The sequence below is a fragment of the Anser brachyrhynchus genome, assembly GCF_964034855.1.
Source record: "Anser brachyrhynchus genome assembly, chromosome: 1".
In the NCBI taxonomy this organism is placed as follows: domain Eukaryota; kingdom Metazoa; phylum Chordata; class Aves; order Anseriformes; family Anatidae; genus Anser; species Anser brachyrhynchus.
In genome coordinates this window covers 168,902,465-168,924,269 of record NC_137694.1, presented here as the reverse complement: position 1 = coordinate 168,924,269, position 21,805 = coordinate 168,902,465, and the positions used below count along the sequence as shown (strand labels likewise).

General features: G+C 39.4%; 1 long non-coding RNA gene across 2 annotated transcripts; it reads left to right on the top strand.

The window, feature by feature from the left end:
• The first annotated feature begins 7,165 nt into the window (after positions 1-7,165).
• Positions 7,166-20,620, top strand: LOC308199760. 2 transcript variants are annotated; one of them, XR_013954915.1, is made up of 4 exons: positions 7,166-9,796; positions 15,974-16,701; positions 17,601-18,021; positions 18,184-20,620. It is a non-coding gene; the product is annotated as an uncharacterized lncRNA (long non-coding RNA). The 2 variants fall into 2 exon arrangements; XR_013954916.1 differs by having other exon boundaries at positions 15,974-16,712.
• Positions 20,621-21,805: the final 1,185 nt, after the last annotated feature.

Below are 21,805 nucleotides of genomic sequence, written 5' to 3'. Positions count from 1 at the left end.
CTCAGATGTAGACAGTGGTATTTCAGAGCTTAAATTCAGGCAAGTTGAATGCTACCCAATATCTCATAATAAATGCAATGAAAGTGGTAAACAAGTACTGGCAATGTGAAGAAAAGCCCTATTCACACGGAAGAAAGGACAGAGGTAGACTGTAGTGCTATTAATGAAGAGAAATGACATATTTATGTGTGCTGGAAATAGAACTGTGTAAATAATGGATTTTGGGGGTTCGGTGGTGGAACAGAAAATTAGAAAATAAATTCCTTTCAGTTAACCTGAAATAGATTATTTTTAGTTTTTTGTTTGTTTGTTTGTTTTGTTAACTAATACAAGGAATATGTGTCTCATCTGGTTTGTTAATGACCAAGAATTAGATTTCTATGTAGCCTGTAGCCATGGGTTAAGCATGGTAGCTATATTCCTGTAGCTGTGGATTAAAAAGCTTAGAAAGGATGCTGGGCAGGAACCACTGGATCACAAACTGAAAATTAACATGCAGTGCTATGACAGGAAATAATAAACAACACTAATTCACAGCATGACTGGAAAGCTTATCTGCTGTATTACATATTTTATGGGTTCTACTCTGCAACTTTTGCTTTGATTGCATTCACTCGAAGTGCCACAATACGTATTCACCCATGTGAGTGAGCAAAAGTGATTCATCATGCAAGAAGATTGTGAAACTGGGCAGAATCTTTAATGTATCTACGTGTTCACCCGTCTCCAAAATAATCATTAAAAGACATCATTTGAAGGGTATTTGAGGAAGATTCTTATGCTCTGACATGAGATTTAGACCTGAAAGTTTTTTCTGGTTTAATTGTATTGTTTAACAGGTAAAATATTTCAACTAAACACACTATTATAGTTTTGGAAATACGGAAACTGATGTAGGTTATACCCATTCAGGGTCTAGAATAAACTATAATCACATTAAAATTTATATAACAGCATTGCTGTGTCTACTTTAAAGAACAAAATTGTGCTCATAAAGCTTCTGGGTTTTACTTGTTCTGAGTCACTGATACAAATGAGAATATTCATGTGAACAAAATGAACAGACTTTGGATCCTGAACAACATGAACAATCTATATGGAAAAAAAATTAAAAATATGTGATATTATGTTCATACCCATTAGCAGTTTAAAGCTACAAGTGTTTAGGAATATATAAGTTGAATTTTTCAAAGAAGATACATGTTGATACTTCATATTATCACATGGAAAGTTGTGCGGTTGGCAGCAAAAGTTGCTTTTCCTTCAAAAAAAAGTTATATTAATATTTACTTGATTGCCTGATAAAAGTAATACTACAAAAGAATATTGCAAAACCTTGGAGGTTTGGCATGCTTTTCTATGTGGGTGGAAAATGTTGTTATGAAGCCAAGCTGGAATGAATCATGAAACTGTAGCATAAGAAATATACTAGAAGTTCTATATTAAAAAAAAAAAAAAAGATAAAAAAAAAGATGACAGCTAGAACCTAGAATAATAAAGTTGTGGGCCTTACAAGTACACACAACATAAACATGTTGCTAGAATAATATTGGGTAGTAAATTATTCAGGACAGGCTTTGGTTGCAAGGACAAGCAGTAGGGTTTTTGCCTTTGTTCACAAGTTTAGGCTCTGAACTGAGGTATTGAGATTAGGAGTCCCATCACCAAGACATTTTCTAGGGGAACTCAAAAGCTACAGGACTTCCTCTCCCCTGTAAGTTCTAAGGGGCATATCAAGGGACATAACTCATTTCTGTCGGTGTATCTTCTGTGTTAATGAGAAGTGTCAAAATAATGCCGTACAGATTAACCCACCCACTGTATTTATCTAAAAAGCACGTGTGAGCAGGTGGTCAGGTTTCTTTAGCCTTTCCACTTCTTGCGTCTCAACACTTAGGGGACAACGTGAGGGAAAGTCATACAAAATTTGACTGCTATACAGGTAACCCATCTGTCTTCCTATCAACCTAAAGCCACAACTGCCAGGCTGAAATAAAGATGCATGTTATGCCAGGTAAAATTGAGAGAGTGTTAATCTCATGCATAAACATTGGCGCATGTGTATAAAATAATGCTGCGTAAAAGAAGGGCACGAACCATTCCTCACCCAAATGCCAAGTGACAGTGGCTGGCTTGCATCAACACTGCCTAGCACCAGTATTTTTACAGGAGACTCATCCTGGGGACTGCTTGGAGAGACAATCGTAAGGACAGGGCCAAGGAATGAGCTAAGATTCAAGCAGCGTGACAATGAAGAGTCTGGCAAACAAGTTCAGTAGCAGATTGCCTTTTATTTGGCTGTGTTAATGTCCCCATTGTGACTTATCATAGGTAAACAGGTATTGCGGACAATTCTATTTCAGTCATTAAAAGATATGTTCTGTAAATGTACTGCATATACTTATCCAATTGACCGTTCCAGTCCTGTGTTCCTACTTTTTGTAGCAAACATTAGACATATTCACCTATTGACAAATGTGAAGCTATGCTTGAAGCATTTATAGAACCATAGAATATCCTGAACTGGAAGGGACCCACAAGGATCATCAAGTCCAAATCCTGGCTCCATACAGGACCACCCAAAAATCAGACCAAATGTCTGACTGTGCTGTCCAAATGTTTCTTGAACGCTGGCAGGCTCAGGGCCATGACCACTGCCCTGGGGAGCCTGTCCCAGTGCCCGACCACCCTCTGGGTGCAGAACCTTTCCCTAACCCCCAGCCTGACCCTCCCCTGTCCCAGCTCCATGCCGTTCCCTCGGGTCCTGTCGCTGTCCCCAGAGAGCAGAGCTCAGCGCCTGCCCCTCCGCTCCCCTCGTGAGGGAGCTGCAGGCCGCCATGAGGCCTCCCCTCAGCCTGCTCTGCTCTGGGCTGGACAAACCAAGGGACCTCAGCCGCTCCTCACACATCTTGCCCTCCAGACCCTTCACCAGCTTTTTAGCCCTCCTTTTGGACACTCTCTAAGGTTTTTTTTTTACGTCCTTTTTATATTGACCAAACCTGTACACAGTGCTCAAGGTGAGGCTGCACCAGCACAGAGCAGGACAATCCTTTGCCTTGCAAAGTATGATGATATTTTTAGAATTCAAGACATAGCACTTCTTTAGATGGACCAGCTTAAGAAAAGAGGAAGAAGAAATACCAGATGGATGGAGAATTGTGTTCATTGATGTATTTTAGGCCCCAAATTTTGGTTTCATTTAAAAAAGAATAAGGCAAAGGACTATTTAAACATCTTCAAAGAATTTGCTTCTAACATGGGAACAAAGAACAAACAAACAAACAAGTACACTAAAGGCCCCCGTAAAGCACTGTTTTTTAAATCTTTAAGTCTGTAGGCCGTTTTTTGAAAGGAGACAAAAAGGAACAAAGAGGAGTAGGCTGGTCAAAACGCAGGTAGGAATATGCACAGAAGCACATGTGAACAGGAGGAGCAGGATGTGCTTGTTCCCTAGTAGTTGTTACTTGTAGCTACTTCTCCCTGCCACATGCATATGTGTGAGTAAGATCCCAGGGCTCTTATCACTCAATTGTCTGGATTCAAGGCCGCTCCCTGCACAGGCTCATTTGTCAGGTGCCTTGGCTGGGCATCTTGAGCTGCATTTGGCCTCCAGGCCTTCACTCAAGGTATCTTGCTCCAAGGTCCATATTCTGCTGCTCTTGCTGTCATTGAACAGTCCCTTATTTCCCAATCCATTCGTTATCTCTCAGGTCTCAATTTGGCCCTCAATTAGTAACACAGATAAGGAATTACTGACGTTACACTGTGATTTTTACTGACACCAGAGAAATTCACTCTAGGTGACATCTCCATGTCCTTCCTGTAATGATTGAAAGAGTGAGTAGTTGTGAAGGGGAGGGGTAGGGGGTGGATAATTATAGAACATATTCTTGAGCTCCAGCCTTGGCATGAAAAGACCTTTACATGTCTCCATAACTAAAGTCCAATAGGCTCGGCTCAGCTCTGATGCATTTGTGCCTATGCATCCACTCAAATATTTTAATTTATTTTACCATTAGTTATTTCTTATTGGCTTTACAATTCCATAAACATAAGCTCACTTTAAAACATGATTGGATTAGAGTGCTTGTAGTATTTACTATAAATGAAAGTTTTTCAGTGTTTAGATATATGTTGAGTATAACATATAATAAAGACTTTTTTTCTCTCTCTTTTTCCATTTCACATAAAGCTATGAAAAACGTGTTTCCTATCAACATTTTTATATAGAAATAAATAAATAGAAGAACTAGAGAAAATAATTAATCACAAAATTTCTACCAAATTATCTTTTTGTCAGCTGTGTTCAGTCAATACAAGACTGGGGAATGAAGGCATATGGAAAAAAAAACACATATGGATAGATAGAGCACACTGTCTGTAGTAAACCAAACAATAAATATAACTGTACCTCCAGTCCAGTACTGTAATCAGCTGCTTCTATCATCACTGACTGTAGGTAACATTTCTTCAGCAGAAGCAGAAGCTAAAGTCTTCATGTTCCCTCAGGAAATTCCTGTAGAATTTGCTGACCATTTCAATTGTACCAGTTAGAAATTCCATACTTTTTTCTTTCAGAAATTGTAATTTGCTCTTCTGTCTTTATAGCATATGTGGCAGTAGGTGAAGTTTTACGTGTTCAAAGCCCACACACAATTTCTCTCTGTGCTTGGTGTTCCCTATCCTACCCAAAGATATAATGTGAGATTCAACTTTTCACATCTCTCCCAAAACCCAGGATCAATAAGGAGATGAGCAGCTAAATAGGGAGTGAAATAGCTTGTATTTACTTATGTCTGAATAAGCTACATCTAGTATTATCATTATTATTAATTCTCATGGAAAGAGTCGACAGTTAGATTCCACAGTTTGCTGAAAGTTTTCTCAGATATACCTCTGCCTTTTGAAGACTTTTTTCCTTCACTAGGCTGATACCTTATCTCTTTCATTTAACTGTGGGTTCAATGGTAGGAAATTTGCTGGAAAACAACAGAAACAAATCATCTAGGAACTCCAGCTAGCAGAGATAGTTGTGGAAACAGCCAAAATGGGGACAGCAGAGAACTTCCGTGGAGAGAAAATTGTGATAGTATATGCAGAACCTTGATGTGATAGCAGTCCAGGAATAGGTGGTTACAAGGCAGATAAATTTCACCAGCTTTGATCAAGCAAGACAGCTAGACACAACTGCTAAAAAAACCTGGAGTCCTGGTCAGAAGTGTACAACAGTTTGAAAGGATCTAGGTTATCAGGGAGGTATGTAGGGTGCAAGAAGCTGTTAAAAGAGTGCAAAGAAGGTATAACACAAGAAAACTTCCTAAACACTTTTTTTATGCAGAGGTAGGACTCTGACATAAACACTAACGGGAGTCCATCCTTTGATGTCCACTTTCAATGACTTTAGGGGGCAAAAAGCATAAGAAATACCAGTCTAGATATGACAAATATTGCCATAACTCTGTCTTTGATGACACCCAGGAAGACTTGCTTAGAATGAGTTTCTATAAACATGTAGGTAATCTATTCTTAATGTAGTTTTCTGGATTTTTCTGATCAGCTGAGTTTGAAATTGTATTCAAATCATGGTACTTACTAGCTATGGATGAACACTTCTGTAATATGTTTGTCTAATTCCACTTTGAACTTATTCATGTATTTGACTGCCTGCAGTATGGACATGGAATATGTAGTAAGGCATTGTACGAAAAAGTTCTATATGAAAAAGTTCTATATGAAAATGTTTTATAAAATCTCTTCTTAAAAGTTCTATAAATTCTCTAGCTTAACTAGGTAGCCTCTATTTTGTGGATTTTGTAGGAATAGTTGTCTTTTAACTCACAAAGATCTGTATAAATTCTGTTCTTCACTAACTGTTCTTCGATGGGAATAATATTTTGTTATTAGTTAAAGTAAGGGACCAAGTAACATCAGGAATAATATATATTAAATATAGATGCAGGAAATGGCGGCACGATAAGTGCTCTAAATGTGAGTATTTATATTAGTAGTCATCCATGTAAAGAAAAGTTACCTAATTCTTAGTCCCAAATAAATAAACTAGGTGTCCTGGTCTTATTTATTTATTTATTTATTTATTTATTTATTTTTCCATAGGAGAACCAAATTCATATAGACCTATACAAGGTTTCTGTGTTGCACTCCTCTCCACTTAGACCCAGACACCAGCCCTTAATCTAAAGCAAGGGCTTAAGTTGCTTGTAATTGCCAGTGGAGGCTTTCAAAGGGACATCCAACCTGCTTAGTTAGGTTAGTCACACCTCCATGATTTTCTTAATGTTTGAAGTATTGCCTATCTTACTGGTGGCTGCTGCATGTGCAATTAATAAGTGTCTAACTCTGCCTGCATCATTTAAAAAACATCAAAAATCAATTTGTTTTGTAACTTCTGATCCAAGAACCAAAAACCAGTAAATTATTAATTTAGATCACCTGAATATGGTCTTTCTTCTACAATTTTTCATGTAATTTTATTTAAAAAGAAGCCTTAATACTCCAATATGAAGTCTGCACCACTAGTACATCAGGAGCCAATCCACTCTAAATTTAAATTTGCATATTTAACTGCACTTACGTTCCTGGGATGCTATTTTTTCCACCTACAGATGCATGATATATTGTTTAAAAAGTAGGCATTAGAGTGCCTGTTAATTATTACAACAACCTTGCTGCTAGTAGGTTAGATCACATTGATCCATGTTCTAACTCTGATATGCCTGTCCCCCAACAGAGTAAGCTCTGTCATTACTGGCCTTTAAAACTACTTCTGCACTATGACTGCCCTTATTCCCCACTGAAAGTTATGAGAGACGGAGCAGGAACAACCTTGCCCTGCATTTTGGCTATGACTTTGTGTTTGCCAGATAGAAGACCTTGGCAGAACTCTCTTCTCTGAGCAGTGGGAAGCTAATTTTTTTTTCATAAATATTTAGTTATGTGTTTGTTTAGCTAGTGTTAGAGCATAGCATCCTGTTCATCACTTCAAAAACAGCAAAAGCATTTTTTTTAATATTAGGTCAGGGAAATGTTTTTCCAGTATTGAAGACTGCTCTATAACTAAACAAAGTATTTTGATTTCAGGAATTGCCTTGCTTGCTCTTCAATATTGTTAAACATTGGTCCACAGAAGCACTTTTTGGCCTTCAGGAGAGGCACATTCAGGAAGAATGTTTCATTTGCCATTCCTTCCCTGAAAGATCATAAGGTGCTGAGGAATATTGCTGTAAATATTTCCTTTCAGTTTAGAAGCGCTGGAGTGCATGTTCCACTCCAAGGTCTGCCACAGACCCAGGCCTTTTTAGGCCTTCATCTGCACTTTGGCTCAGACCAGGCTCCCACATGCCTTCTATTAGGAAGGTTTCAGGGTACCAGAAAGGCAGCCAAGCCCTTCTTCACACAATGTCCTGACAGTGGTTGGATACAGCATTTTTCCTTAAGGGACTAAAAGGGTGGATTGCATTCCTTGGCCCCTGGAAGGGAGAGGCCTCACGTAATTCTCAAAAGGTAGTTCATGGCTCATAGTTGGAAGGCCAGCTGTAGGCAAAAATAGTCACAGCAGCAGTGTTGACCTTCCCCTAGAATATGTTTTTTGGTAGCGGAACATCGATCTCACATCACTTAGAGGTGATGTCCTAGCAGAGGGGTTTGACCCCCAGGCGGACTTTCACACTTGCATCCTTTGCCATGCTGGGTGGTGTAACTGTACTTGCTGAGCTGCACTGTTATATGCCGTTTGAGGTATTCAGCCACAGTAATAAGCCTTTTCTCAGTGCTGAAAGGACCACCTAATTCAGCCTGCTGAGGTTATCTCCACTGTGAAATAAACTTTTGTCACCTTTAAGCATGTTATTGAAATATTCCCTGTTCACTTGACTAATTCCTGTTTCTGATGACAATATTTGTAGACCAGAGAGAAGTGGTGCCATGGCCGTTTTCTACTAAGCCACTTGCAATACACATTTCAGAGCTAGGCCATCAACACTGAGGTGGTCATGAAGTTTAGAAGGTGAGCTCTCTCATGCTGAGCAACAACTCCAGTGAAGAGAGGAGTGGAAAGGAACATCTGCAAAGTGATGACCCTGTTAGTATGTCTGTACTATCAAATAACTTAGCTTTTTTTTTTTCTTCATGTTGGTCATATCACATATTTGTTGGTTTTAACCAGTTCTAGGCCCACTTCAGGGATTTCTGGCAATATGGATGCATCTCCACCAATTTTGTTTCCCTCCGTCCTCCATAGTTCTCCAAAATTATTTCCCAAACATCCTCAAGTTAATACATGCCATATTGCAAGACCTGTAACATATACCCTCACAATCACCCTGAGAAAGGACTGTTCCACTAGCTGCAGTGCAGCCCTCATATCAAACACACACACAAAAATGACTAGTATGGCGTAGAGTTCCTCCAAGGGAATGTGGTATTGCCCTTTGATCCAGTGGAGGTTCAAACTAATGTGGCCATGAGGCACTCTGTACTACTTGGCCCCGTGGGCCACAGATCTCTCTTTTGAAAGACTGCCTTTGGCAGATGTCACCCATGAACCCCTCAACTGTCCTCTTGGTTAGCCTCAAAAGAATCTCAAATTCCTTAAACCCTCATTTTGGCATGACAAGGAACAAGTATCTCAGCCATATATATATATATATATATACATACCCTTGAACATCTTCACATACTGGTATTTGTTCACCTGGCTAAGCTGGTTAACAAATGATTACTGAAGCTGGTAAGAAACATACATTGGGTGCTGACAAATGTAATACCAACCTCTAAACCAGATACTATTAAGGAACTGTTATGAAACTCATATTTTCTTTGCCTATGAAATACAGAAGTGCTGGCACTGTAAGGACACTGAATTCCATAAGGACAGAGTCATGTTTATGTCTCATGTTAAAGCTTTACATACCATGGTCTCATCCTTACATTTGAATCAGATGACTTATTTGATTTTTTTTTTCAGCACCTCACTCTGACACAATGAAGCCAGATCACATATTCTGGATCTACACAGAGTTCTTTTAAAAATCAGGATAGGACAAAAGTTTTCAGTTTCCCAAATGTTGTTTGCCAGTTTCACAGATAGGATGGAAAGTCAGACTGTTAGCCAGAGGCTATTTAAGTGGGTGTCTAGTTGCATTAAGTTTGTTATGAATTAACCAGATTAGATCAACCAATTCAGGCTAGAGATCATGCCACCACCAGAGTGCCAGCAGCCTCTGTGGCTTCCCTGAGAAGTGTGCCTATCTCTGAAATCTGGAGGAGACTGGGGATCAGGCCATACATTTACACAACATTATTCTTTGGTCGACAAATCAAAATCTGATGTTTGCATTCACAGAGCTGTCCTGTAATCATTATTTAAGGTAGTCTCCAAGTACTCTCACCTCCTACACATCAGGTCATTGCTTGTGAGTCATGGCAGCAGAAAACATAAGGATGTCAAGAAAGGATGTCAGCTATGGAAATTTCCATTACGAGGGTTTCCCTTTGGCAGAATAAAATGGTTGCAGTAACCGTGCGGATTCTCTGAGATGTTGCCCAACCAGCTTTCCTTCTCACTGCCGTGGAGTTTTATAACACCTGAATTCTGTAACGGCAAAAAAAAAAAAAAAATCACTCTTGGTGCAATGGGTGGTGGAGATTTAGGGTGCAGGTGCAGGCTCAGTGGATACTGCTGGCCAAAATAATGCAAGCATAGGTATGTGAAATTGAGGCATGCCAAGAGTGAAGTAGAAATGGACAATGCATCTGAAACAGCCATGGTTACCCCAAGGTAAGTAATGACTTTGGCTTGCCAAAGGGAAATCCTAGTCACTCAGAGTTTCCACAGTCTTCAAAATTTCTTGATTTTGTGAGTGTTGCGCCAGCTGTAATGAATAATTGTAAGGTGAACCTTTGATTTTATTATCTCTTGTTTGCCATAAGAATTTGAAATCTAGGTGTTGTTGACAGTGACATACAATAAAATCAACTCACTTGACCAGTCTGGTCTCGCTTGTGGGACTGCTTAAAGGAACATGATGTCTAAATGCTGCAATCTGCATCAGGAAATCAAAAAGTAAAGCGTAAACCACTCTTTTTTTTTTTTTTTTCTCCAGACTAAGATGAAAATTAGTTGCTAATCTCACTGACAGCAAATAATGGTTTCTGCATTTTTCTTAGATGTTGTGTTGTTATTGGACATATTTTCAATGTGCTCTATGAAGTAATGCTTAATGTTTCTTAAGAAATAAGCCTGGGGCATGTTCATAGTTGGCATGAAGGAGAATATTTTTAGTGGAAGAGGGTGGTAGTGTACTGATGATGTACATGATAAGATGAAGAGCAAAAAAGTACATTTTTCTGCATGTTTAAACTTTTTAAATTAGAAAATGTGATCAACTCAATGTGATGATTCAGCTGAGAAACAACACAGGGAAAACTGACCTAATTTATAAATTGGTTTGTCTTTTCCACTGCCACTCCCACCAAAAAAAAAAAAAAAAGCTAAATATATAGTGCTCTGTACATGTTCTGAGAAGAACCTTTCTGTCTCTTGCTATTTTGTCAGTGTGAAATTTCATATGTTGATCTTCAGCCACGTGATTGCTAGGTCTTACAGGAAATCAGAAATGGATGGGAAACTCTTCAGGAAATGAATTGTGCAGAAGGAAGTGATGTTGATGACTCACTGGTTTGTATTTTTCCTTCTGAATCAGAACCAGGTGGCTGGCAGGCTCCTGAGGGTGCATTTGCTGTGGGTCTGCTACTTTTTGGGTGAGCAATTAATCCTGTAGTCCTTTTCAGAGTTGCAGATCTTGCAAACTTCCAGTTTGAGGCCTGCATATAGCCTTTTCTCCTTTCTTTCTCCTGCATTTTGAAATGAGCACTCTGTAGTCTCCCCATTTTCTCTCCTGTTTTATCAAGTCACGTCCCACTGTGCCTTGAAATATTCAGCTCTAATTCCCCTCTTTCTAACTGTTCCTGTATGACATCTCTGATTCAGAGAACACTGGGGTAACTCCAAAATCTGTTGTGACCTCAGTGGCTTGTGGCACAGGTCTGAAGTCTTTCACCAAATGACAAAGGAAGACACTTTGGTTCTCAGATGCCTTCCTCACCCTACAACGCCATCTTTAAGAAAGTAACCAGCAGCAAGTATTTAAAAGAACATTTTAACTCCAAAATAAAGTTACATAGGCAAAAGGTTGCTCCTGATGTTCCATGCAGCTCAGCTGATATAGGGTGTTTCACACTAAGCTCCCAGCATTTGTCTTCAGACGTTGATTGGCTTCATTCAGCATCTCTTTCTGAAACACACTTTCCAGTGCCAGTGAGGTACGCCCTTTATTTCTGTCTCTCTATGTGTTTATACACTTGACAGTTGCTGAAGTGAAGGTATGAACACATTTATTACCTTTCTACAAAGGCCTATCTTATAGTAATGCATACACAATATTATTTCTCCATTTCAGCACCAGTCATAAAACTTAGTACTGGTCCTTTACCAGACAATTTCTTACTGTATCAATGAAGGAAGTTCAACATTATTACTTAGATTTTTAAATGACTTAGGCTTTTGTATTCTTACCAATTATTGTAGCTAAGTTTGACATAGACACATAACCTTCAAATATACTATTGCATGCCACCTGTTTCAGAAATGATCTGGTTGGACTAAATTCTGTTTGCACTTTGATAACAGAGGTGACTTACTGTCCTTTCCTGAATATTTGGTGTTCAGACAAGTTGTTCAAGTTATTTTATATGTATTGTATACACACTATGTATTTATATAAACATGATTTCCTTCCATCTATAACACAGTCCGTCATGGTAAGTATAAAGAAAACCTGTTCCCCCAGCTTTGCAGATGGCAGACAGAGGCAAAACAGAGGTTAGAACAATATCAATATTGCAATCATATATAAACAATTTGAGACACAGGTGGTAAGCCTTGACTGGGCCTTCTTTTAGTTCTTGTAAACCATAGTCAATATGGGTTTTATCACGTATGGAAAACAATGAAAAGATCCTTTTTCAACCTCAGTGTATCCATTGCTTTGTGGGCTGATATCAGTGTCATTTATAGAACAGAACTCTGCTGTCTCGAAAGCCCACATGAATCATTAGAATTGCGTTGTGAGTAAGCCTCAGCAGATCTGAACCTGAGATGTTTCACTCTAGCACCCTGAGCCAATAATCCTATGAAAGTAATTTCTTTCAGAAGTTTACTCAGAATTTGATCACCATACATAGGATTCATTTCCATGAACTCAGCTGCCCAGTGCCCTCTGAGGTAGACTCAGACACCTAAGGCATCTGGTTATCCAAGACACCTGCATGCCCCTAACAGGTATGGGATATCCGTACCCTTCTGCAGTAGCAGCTGTTGGTCAGACAGGATAACTGTGTTTGAATGGTGCTGAATGCAGTTTAAGCAGCTAATCTGGGACCATGGGCGGGATTTCTGTCACAAACTCAGATTACAGTGGGCAGAGGTCTTCACACAGGTGATTACATGGAAGCTTGGTGGTTAAGTTCCCCTAATACTCATGGTAGTTCAATTTGGCTGCTCACAAGTGGGACATTTATAATGTCATGCAGATACCTTGAACATCCTAGGCCACCTCATATGGTTAGAGGCCCAGGGGCTATATCTGTGCACTGTTATATGAGATGGGCCCATTAAGAGGGCAAGTGGCAAGCCATAACTCACATGCATGTAGCTTAAAGCTCCTCCATCCCCAAAACAGTGTAACAGCAACCATTGTTTCCTTATTGGAACAGTCCTTGGCCCATGTTATCTTCTAAATAATGTGGAGGCACCTTCTGGCAGGTTATTAACCTGTGCTGAAGCCAGACTATTGTGTATCTTAAAACAAAACAATATGGATGCTTATAAGCCTGTGGTGGAGCTCATAATTTGACTTCTTTCGAATCTCTGGGACATAACAAGAATGTTGTTTTAAGCAAATTCATTTTTTCCATCCTCCTGAGAAAAGATTAATATTTATTTTTAGTTTAAAATCTCAAGGTATTAATTTCCAGTGTATTTCATTCTTCATTTTGACAGTGACTCTATTCAAAAGCTTTAGGAAAACTTATCATCTTACATTTACATGAAAGATTGCTATATCAATATAGCTATGATTATTTCTATAGTGCCAGAAAACACAACAGAACACCACATAGCCCTTAATGATAACATTTCATAAATGTAATTTTATAAACATTACAACTTAGATATTTCTACACCCCAAATCATAATGGGTTTATGTATTTTTCTTTCTATACATAAAAACCTAATATTGCAAATCAATCAAACATCTATTCTCACAGAATGATTAAGATTGAAAGAAACCTCTGGAAGCCATCTGGTCCAACATTCCTGGTCAAGCAGACCTGGTCAACCCAGAGCAGGCTGCTCAGGACCATGTCCAGGTGGCTTCTGAAGATCTCCAAGGAGGAGACTCCACAACCTGTCTGGGTAGTGTGTGCCAGTGCTCTGTCACTCACGCAATAAAGAAGTTATTCCTGATGCTTAGATGGAGCTTCTTGTGTTCCAGTTTGTGCACTTTGCCTCTGGTCATGGCACTGGGCACTGGGCACCACTGAAAAGAGTCTGGCTCTATCATCTTTGCACCTTCCCTACAGGTATTTACAGATATTGATAAGATCCTCCCTGGGCCTCCTCTTGTGCAGGATGAATAGTCTCAACTCCCTCAGCCTTTCCTCATAGGTGAGGTGCTCCAGTCCCTTGATCATCTTGGTGACCTTCTGTTGGGCTCTTTGCAGTATGTCCATGTCTCTCTTTTACTGGGGGGGCGGGGTGGGTCAGGACTGGACACAAAACTCCCAGTGCAGCCAAGAATACCATTTGCTTTTCTAGGAGCAAGGGCACATTGATGACTCATGTTCAAATTGGTGTCTACTAGGACTCCTAGGTCCTTTTCTGCAGAGCTGCTTTCCAGCTGGGTGGCCTCCAGCCTATACTGCTGTCTGGAGTTGTCCCTCTCCATGTGCAGCACTTTGCACTCCTCCTTGTTGATATTCATGAGATTTTTGTACCTCTCTAGCCTGTCAGGGTCCATCTGCATGGCTGCACAGCTCTCTGGTGAGTCAGCCACTCCCCCCAGTTTTGTGTCATCCACAAATTTGCTGAGGGTGCACTCTGCCGCACTGTCCAGATTATTAATGAAGATGTTAAAGAGAACTGGACCCAGTATTGACCACTGGGGTACTCCACCTCCAACTAGATTTTGCACCACTGACCGCTGCCCTCTGTATCTAGCTGTTCAGCTTGTTTTTGATACACCTCACTGGCTGCTCATCCAGCCCATACTTCATCAGCTTCTCTATGAGGATCTTATGGTGGACAGTGCCTTACTGAAGAAAGACAATACCTACTGCTCCCCCCTCATCCATCAGGTTGGTGATTTCATTATAGAAGTTTATCAGGTTGCTCAGGCATGACTTCCCCTTGGTGAATTGATGCTGACTAGTCCTGATGATTTTCTTCTCCTTCATGGAAATGTTCCATCACCTTCCCAGGGATCAAGCTCATGTTGACTGGCCTGTAGTTCCCTCAGTCCTCCTTCTTGTCCTTCTTGAAGGTAGGAGTAACGCTTGCTTTCCTCCAGTCTTTGTGCACTTCTCCCAGTCACTGTGACTGAGCAAAGACTATTAAGAATGGCCTCACAATCACATCTGCAGCTCCCTCAGCACTTGCGGGTGCATCCCATCACGGCCCATGAACTCACAAAGGTCCAGTTTGATCAAGCATTCCCTGACCTGCTCCTCTTCCACAAAAGATACATCTTCCTTACTCCAACCAGTATTGTAGTGACTTTTTAGGTGTATCTCTAATGTCCAGTGGCTGCATTTCAGAGGTGCTCCTACCCCACCAAATGTCATGTCTTGAGATCTTGAGTAAATCGGGGATTTCACCATATAAAGTAGTGCAACTGATGGAAGATTCAGGTCAATATTTTCTCAAATTAAATACTATTTACACCCCTCTTCTCTGAAAATGACTCTTTGTTGATATATCTCAAGAATTTATCATGAACTCTCATAATAGTTAATATTTTTCTTCAAACTTCACCTCCCTGAAGTCATGTACTTAAAAAAGAATCTCAGCTCTTATTTCAAATTAAAAGTTGTTGTAGAAATGCTTGAATATGGGAAACCTGCATAACTCAAATGTAGGTGATCTAGATAAAGGGAATTTTCACCACCATTAAGGTATGTCACTTACTTTTTTAACAGCCTTTTGTAGTTCTCATAAAGAGAAAGAAAGTAAGAATTTATTGCACTGTAAGATTTTGACAATTTAATAACTTGGTGGAGGTATTTGCATTAAAAAGTTATTGAAATCTTAAATTCAGATAGAGAATTAGTAATAACTGAGATATACAATGACATATTGCTAGCAAAGGAAATAATTTATTAACAGAATTGATCACTGGCAGTAGCTGTGGGAAGTTATACATGAAATCCTGATTTAATTGCAAAAGGTACACATACTTCAGAGTTGGCATTTTACTTGCTAATCTAGAAGAAGAAAAAGGTACAAGAGACAGTCCTATTTGCATCCTCTTCACAATTATGTGGTTAATTGGCATGCTCATCACATTGGTATGCCAACAGTGGCTGCATAATGAGATACTCTGGCAAAAACATGCGTTTTATATAACTGCAAATGCATGAATCAATCTCTTAGTTGAAAGTGTTTTTAGCCATTATTTTCAAAAAGCAAACCCATGTAATTCTGCTTGAGGCAGGAGCTGCGTTGCTGCATACTGTTTTCATGTATAACTGACTTGTAAGCCAAGATACCAAAGGGCACATTTCTGAAGCCTCTGAGGGCTCCCAGTCATACTGGCAACAAACTGGCCCTTTTTGAAGGAGGTGTCTAGCCTATACAGCCTAACCAGTCTCACCTACTGTGTTTGTCTGCCTCTCACAGATTGCTTTGTGACTGGCATCCTTGCGCCCTGCATGGCCGTGCCAGAACAGTGGATAAACAATGGGATACCCTGGCACTAGGATGCATTTTCATAATGATGAAAAATGAAGATTTCACAGATGGTGTGACTCAACCTCCCACTTCAAAGGCGAACTAACTGCAGTCTCTGTTATGGCCAGACGATGCCCAGCCCTATGTGAGAGAAGTGGGGATTGAGGGCAAAAGCAGCTTACTCTCCTTGTGCCTCTCGGCACAGTCTGGGATGGAGGCATCTCACAGCCAGCAGAGCTATCCTGTCTGTGTACAGCTGACTAGGAACAGATAAACACAGTATTATGGATAAATGGAGCAAGCTGTGCTGCCTGGTCCCTGACAGAGCAAATCAGTCAACTTTTCTCTTGGAAAGCTGAGTCCCACCTGGCTCACCTGTGCCAATTCTTCCCCAAACGCTCCTCCAAAATGCTTGAAGGATACCATCTGTACATGAAACTGTGGCAAAGCTGTTGAAAAGTTCAGTTCCACGAGTTGTATTACAGCTTGGTTCACAAGGGTTGGAATATCCAGGACTGGATATTAGGACTATAATGACAGAGAAAGAGGCACTTGCTAAAAGGAATTACATGGACTAATTGCCCTAAGGAAATTCCTCTTTCTGTCTCCTTCTGTGGGATTGTGGAGAAGAAAATACATTCCTACCTTGCATGCTTTATTACAAGGACTAAAATTAGGTGAGATCAAGGTAGGTAGTATAAGTTTCTGTTTACCAGTTAGGAAACAAAGTCCCATTGCACCTGCACTTACCTATCCTTGATGCTGGTGCATTACTACAAACAGCTAGGAGTAGAAACAGAGAAAGATATCTGATGTGGTAACCTGCAAGTGTGGTGTCAGGTGCTTGACTTCTGAATATTTAGGAGCACCTTTTCACTCATAGTTTACATGGTCACTCTAATTTTTATTCCAGCCTTTTTATGACTGTTTAGTTTTGAGGGAAAGTGTAAACCTTCACAGATATTAAATAAACTCTGGCAAATAATAAGATAGCACATCTTAGAGAACATTTCAAGGCAGAAATGTGCTATAAAACAACAGGCATACATAATGATAATACAAAGAATTTCATTTTGTGTCTCTGGTGATTAATTATGTTAACTCAACTTCAGATGTTTATGGCATTCCTGAATCTCAGAGAGAGAATCACAGCCTTTTCTCACGCTCAGGTTTTTTTTACAGTTCTATAACTGAGAAGCATTTGTAGTTATATATTCCAAGTATCATTTCAGGAAGTATAGCAATGAGCTTCAATCATTTCAGAGAAATTGGTGTGCACAATAGGAAATAATGAAGATGGATTCCTATGCAGTAGCAACACGATATGGAACATTCTAGGCTTCATATTCGTTGGGTCAAAATATTAATATTTCAGATCATTTTTGATACACCTTGTCTACATCTGTATTAGCTAGACTCTTTGAAGGCACAGGAAAATGTGCCATGTTCATGAAAATTATTCCTTATGCTTTTTCTTGGAGGATCTTAGGGGTCAGCATTTGAGCTGTTAAGTGTTATGAACAGCATGATAGGCCAAAACACACAGAAATACTACTACTTCTCTTTCTTCCTGCAGGTGTGGAGTAAGTGTGAAAGAAAAGGAGATAAGAGTCTCTAGCCAGGAAGCATACACTGCTTTGGGTACAGGGTCACCAAAGGTTAATCCTTCTCCTCATCGTCCAGGACAGGGCTACAGAAGAAGAGCAAGTTTTGATCTTGTGGGTCATCCCATCACCAAATGACTCCGTGGTGTGTGCCTGAGGCTGCTCAGCTAAACTCTGCTCTGTGCATGAGCCTGCGGCAAACCACAGCTTAGCCCTCAGAGCAGGTCTTTGTTATCACCTGGCAGCGTGACGTCCCACACATATCCTACTTTGCTGGAAGGGCAGAGTTAACATTTAGGTCATCTGAAGAGACACCAGCCACAGTCAAAACCTTGTGGCCATTACTTCCTCCATCACCCATGGCTGAAAAACCAGGCTGTGTCCAAACTGCAGGTGTGTAAAACAAACCCAATGTGCTAATGTCATTCAGTTTCAGGTACCCAGCTACCTTCCTCTGCTTCTCCATGTATACCTCCTAGGTGTAATTCAGCACTCCTGACTTTAAATGTCTAATATTTAATTGTCTAAATCTAATCTACTTATTTTGTCTTTTAGTGGAGAGAAATAGGCACGTTCAGCTGGTGATTCACCTACTTATCTGAGATACCTATCTTACAGAAGGATGATTTGCCTGTCTCCCACCAGTCACTGAAGACAGAGACTGAACAACTAACTTGTGAACTTACAGAGGTTTTATGTTACATGCGATTAATCCATGCCTAGGTGCTTACTTGTGAACTATTTGGCTGTGGATCATAGATCTAACAAATATTATTACAAGAAATAAAATGTAGGTGAAAGCTTACTTTTACATTGAGTTTTGAAGTCTTAAGTGTGCAATGTATTCTGCTATCAAGAATGAAAAAAACGTTTTGTGTGTATGTGTTCATATGTTTGCATACGTTCATGTTTGTATACACAAGAAAATTAAGGTGTGCTGGTGGAGGTAACTAGCTATTGTGGCTGTGACAGACTTTCAGGCACACAAAGCTTCTTTTAGTCTTTTATATATATATATATGCATATAAAGGAGTCAAAATGGGAACTTGGAAACCTATTTGTCTTGCAGTGGGTGTACATCTAAAATCCAAGTACATGTTCTTCGTAATGGATATACCATAATGTTATACACCCATAACTTTGAAATCACTCTTTTTTATATAATTACACACATGTACAGAACATATACTATAGTATATGTAATAGCAGTTCTGAATCAAGTTTAATTTGATATATTACCTATATGGCATATTAAAGATGGATAAGTAGATGTACACTTACATATATCTATGCTTGATTATTCTATGTATCTGTATGAAATATAATTGACAATATGTCAAACCTGCATGATGTTCCCCATCCTTCATTGCTTGCTCATGTTCCTTTGCAACTAGAAAACAGCCTTGAAGATTTCACTGCGGGTATCTTGACCCAAGACGGTGAAAGACATTGTAATGAGCTCTAAACTCCTTCCTATTCACATTGCCAATGGTGTTTACAAAAAGACAGGAGAGATTGCACACTGCTCCTTTACATTGCCGATAATACACTGCCAAGCCCCAGGTGGGCGTGAGCTTAAAAACAGCCCAGTTGCTCTTACTGGAATCAATTGCTTTCATGGCTGCCACATTCTGGGACCAGGACAGTGACAAAGTCACTTTGAAAAAACTAAGGAGCTCAGGATCGAGCCTTGTCAATGTACGAAAAACACAAGTAAGATAAGAGTGTTCTAGTCATCAAATAATTTATTTGGAATATGTGTCCAAATCTTGTGGATTTAAAGCATTCCTTTCTATTATGTTTATTTTTTGGAGAAATGGATTGTGTTGTGACTAATTAGCTGCTGTCAGGAACATGAAATTAATTAATTGCTTGGACTTAAAGCTGCATTTCATAAAAAAAAGATTATCTGCACTGTAGACTGCTAACTTCTTTTCTTGTAATAATATAGGCAATAATTACCGTATATGTCAAATAATAATAACAACAAGAAGCAAATCAGCTGTTTTTTCAGCTGTAATTCTCAGGTTCTATTTCATTTGCTTTTGAAAATATTCTCGGGGCCAAATATTGCCCTTACATGTATTTGTCTCCAAAGTTAAGAGAAATTATACGTGTAGATCTGAGCTTAAAATCTGGACCACTGGAATGGCTGTGCTTTTTCTGTTCCCCTGCTTGCATAAATCCCATCTGTGGACCCGATCCAAAAACTTCTGAAATCAAAAGAAAGCTTGTAATGACTTCAATGGATTTTGGACTAGAGCTAAATTATCATGAAATGTTTTTAATTGAAAAAAAAAAATGGCAGTTCATCAAAGCCAAAGCTCTTCTTAAGAAATAGCTGTTTTTGATATATTCATAGTCTTGAAAATCATTTGGAAGGAAAAGTTTGGAATTGTTGAAATGTACAATAAAGCTCTGTTTTTCTACTTCTATTCATTATTTATTTAGAAATAATGACTACAATAACATAGGATTTTAAAGCAAATGTTTCCCTATTATCAAAATAAAAATGTCAAAGTGTCTGAAGTAATTTTTCTTTTGTTTTCTTGTTAAAATTTTATGAAATCTGAAGCTTTCACCTTATCCCATAATGGGAATTTTTAAAGGAAAAAATTCCAATGGATGAAGAAACTAGTTTGTGAAGAACTCTTAGGCCATTAGTAGAATGACAGTGTGCCTATGGAAAAACTTCATATCTCCTGGTAATGCCAGATATAACTTTCCATCTACTGCATTCAGTACACTGAAATGAGGCAGAGCTAGTATCTATTGCTGGTTGTGCTTAAAGAGAAATAAAGAAAAAATAAAAATTCACTATTTGTCTCTCCCAACCTCTGCAAAGCCCCCCAGCTCACATAGTTGCTGTCACCAGAGGAGAGAAACGTTGATAAATTAAACCTGTCAGCTCTCTCTGCCAGGTTGCTAATGGGTCTCTACATTCCGCTATTAAGTGTAATTCTGATGGGCAAACCTTGCAGTCTTCTCACAGCATTATGGACTAACGTGTCTTCTTCTTATTGTGAATAAATGATGTCTGAAATACCTCAACAGAAACAGTGATAAAGTTATTACTGAGGAATGCTAAGTTGTTGTAGGAGAAAAAATTACTGAAGAATGTTGCTGTAGAAGAATTCATATTCTTCATCAAAATGCAGATTAAAATGCATTAATAAACAGTTTTAGGGCGTTTCATTAAACCGAAATTAGATAGTCTTGAGTGGCAGAAATTCAGTCAAAAACAACTAGAGGAATGACAACTACTACAAACTACAGTTATTTTGTCAACAAGCCTTAATTTGCATGAATGCCATGGTCATGAGTGAAATTCAGGAAAGGAAAGGGAAAGGAGAGGGAGAGGAGAGGAGAGGAGAGGAGAGGAGAGGAGAGGAGAGGAGAGGAGAGGAGAGGAGAGGAGAGGAGAGGAGAGGAGAGGAGAGGAGAGGAGAGGAGAGGAGAGGAGAGGAGAGGAGAGGAGAGGAGAGGAGAGGAGAGGAGAGGAGAGGAGAGGAGAGGAGAGGAGAGGAGAGGAGAGGAGAGGAGAGGAGAGGAGAGGAGAGGAGAGGAGAGGAGAGGAGAGGAGAGGAGAGGAGAGGAGAGGAGAGGAGAGGAGAGGAGAGGAGAGGAGAGGAGAGGAGAGGAGAGGAGAGGAGAGGAGAGGAGAGGAGAGGAGAGGAGAGGAGAGGAGAGGAGAGGAGAGGAGAGGAGAGGAGAGGAGAAGTCCAGTAGAACTGAGAAGGGATTACAGTAATCAAAAATAATTTCCGTGGTATTTTTACTGCTAGAGCTAACACACTGAATATGAAGTATACATATTCATTAAAATGCGCTGCTTGTATTGTGGATGGGCCTAATGATACACATTTTTGTTCTGAACTGAATTTAAAATTATTTCAAACTTTGGAAAATATGAAATGTTCAGACACGTGGTCAAATTATTTTTCATTGGATTTACCTCAGTGACTCCGTCTACACATATATTCTTGGCCCATGACATATTAGAAATAAAATTATTTAATCCAGTCTGCAAAAAGAGAAGTTGAAGTTTAGTCACATTATTTGGCAATTCTTTTACTTATTCCAGTATGCAATTACTTACTGCACAATACGTTCATGCAAATGAGTATGAAGGTTTGGATTTGGTACACTATTCAATTTGTATCTCCATTGAAAATCT